Below are 2,424 nucleotides of genomic sequence, written 5' to 3'. Positions count from 1 at the left end.
GGTGGGGGGCTCGGCAGGGGGCGCTCTCCCCTGGCAGGCAGGGCAAGTCCCAATGGGGCACTAGGAGGCGCTGTGCTGCAGGGAGCAGTGAGGGCTCAGCAGGGGGCGCTCTCCCCTGGCAGGCCGCAATGGGGCACTAGGGGGCGCTGTGCTGCAGGGAGCAGTGGGGAGCTCAGCAGGAGGTGCTCTCCCCTGGCGGGCAGGTCAGGCCCCAGCCTGTTGCAGGAGGGGCTGAGATCCTGCTCACTCAAGTTGCTTGGGGGCGTCTGGGGAAGCCGGGGGTGAACCCCCACCGTCCCGGCCATGCCCGGTGCCTCGCGGCGCTGCCATTCACGGGTGGCTGCAGGGCTCGGCCAGGGGCCCGGGCCACAGTGGGGCTCACCCCAAGGGCGCGGGAAGGGGGGGATCTTACTTGCCAGACGAGGCGGCTTGAAGCGGGAGCAGTGGATCCAAGCGTAGCCCGGCGGGGTCGACCCCCACGCCGCAGCCCCCTCGCCCAGCTCCTCCTGGCGCCCCCCTTCCCCTGGCCCCTCCGAGCCGCCCAGGGCCAGGAGGGAGCAGATGGAGAAGTCGGCCACCCGCCGCGGGGGCTGGGCTGGCCGGGCTGGGGGGACGCCTAGGGCTGGATCCAGGGGTCCTGCTGGGGGGGCAAAGCCGGGGACCCCCTGTCTGAGGAGGAGGGGCCAGGAGGTGAGCACCCCAAGCTGGGCACTGCCCTCCAGGCTGCTGAAGCTACCCATGGCTCCTGCGAGTAGGACTAGGGGACGGCAGAGCCCGGGAGAAGGAAGGGGGGGGAGTAGAGACCTGGGGGCCACAGGAGTGTCCACTGGGGGCAGGAGGGCCAGCCAAGGGAATGGGGGGCAGGGGAAGCAGAGCCCTGGGGGGCAGGGCCCAGCCAGAGGAGTGGGAGGCAGGGGGAGCAGAGCCCTGGGGGTCAGGGAGGTTAGCCGGGGGAGTGGGGAGCAGAGCCCTGGAAGATGGGGGGCCAGCTGGGGGGGTGGGGGGCAGGGGGAGCAGAGCCCTGGGGGCAGGGAGGTCAGCTGGGGGAGGGGGGGGCAGGGCGCTGGAGGGCCAGGGGGGGGAGGGCGCTCTAGCAGCACTGGCTGAAGCCCCGGCCCCTATTTAAGGGCAGAGCGCTGGTGAGAGGAGCTTTAGTGGGATTTACCTGGGACCAATCAGGGCGATAGGATCACCTGGCAGCAGCGAGGGGAGAGGAGGGGCCAGAGACACTGGGTTCCCAGCGTGGGGGTCCTGGGAGCGCTAGGCCTGAGCCCACGGGGAATGTGGTTCCCCCCCAAACCTCACAGCTGGACGCTCCCCCAGTGAGGGGGCCTGTGACAGCCCATGGGGAAGGGGGCTGCTGGCATCTCAGCGCTAATGAGAGTCGAGCCTTGCCGTGAATTATGAATGGGTTTCAGGGATCCCTCTTCCGGCGCTGAGATGCAGCCACCTCTGGGGTGAAGCGCAGCAGCTGTTTAAAAGACGCAGCAACACCACACTGCTGGTTGGAACCGAAAGCGAAGGAGGATCCCATATCCCAGCTCACAACCCCCTATGCGTTTCTAGCCCTGGGCTCCCCCCACACAGCTCTGCCGGTGCCCCTCACTCCCGAACCGCAGCCCCCGCTAGCCCAGCCCTAGGCTCCTGCCCCAGCTCTGCCGGTGCCCCTCACTCCCGACCTGCATTCCCCTGCCAGCCCTGCCCTGGGTTCATCGGCTGGCATGTGGGGCGGGGGGTGGGGGTTGGTAATGTGACAAGCTTTCTTTCCCCCATGAGAATGGGCTGAGAACTGTAAACTCATTACCCCTCTGCCCCTGCTCCAACCTGAACCCCAGAGCTCGGGTTCCCAGCAGAGGCCCCCTGCCCTGGGGCCAGTGTGTCTCCCCCCTCCAGCTCCCACCTGCCCTCCCCTGGCTGGTTACCTGCCTTTGGCTTCATCTCTCCCCAAAGGCTCCTGTTACCCTGCTGGTTCCCCGGTGCCCCGGCCGTTGTCAGGAGAACGCTTGATCCAGCTGCTGGTTTCGGGATTAAGGCACCAGAAGAAGCACAAAAGAGTCTGCGAGCCGAGGGGCCACAATTAACTAATTACCTGCTCGACCTCTAATCCCTGGCGGGGAACGCTGGGGCGCCCGTAACCCAATCGCCCCCCCCCCCCTCCCATTATACAACGGGGCTCCTGGGAGACCGACTGACGCAGGCACAACCGCCCCCCAGCCTCTCGGCCCCTCCGCAGGGAGAGATTTGCTCAGAGCAGAGGGCTCCCTAATCCAGCAGACAAAGGCAGAGCAAGATTGGATGGCTGGGAACTTAAAGGAGAGAAAATCAGGCTAGAAATAAAGTGCACATTTTTCAAAGGGAAGGGAATTAACCATTAGACAGAACCCAGGAGTCCTGGCTCCCAGCCCCCCTGCTCTAACCCACTAG

The sequence above is a fragment of the Terrapene carolina genome, unplaced genomic scaffold (assembly GCF_002925995.2).
Source record: "Terrapene carolina triunguis isolate 2854851 unplaced genomic scaffold, T_m_triunguis-2.0 Scaffold517, whole genome shotgun sequence".
NCBI classification, from domain to species: domain Eukaryota; kingdom Metazoa; phylum Chordata; order Testudines; family Emydidae; genus Terrapene; species Terrapene triunguis.
The sequence above is the reverse complement of the archived record's forward strand: the minus strand, read 5'-3'. Positions refer to the sequence as shown.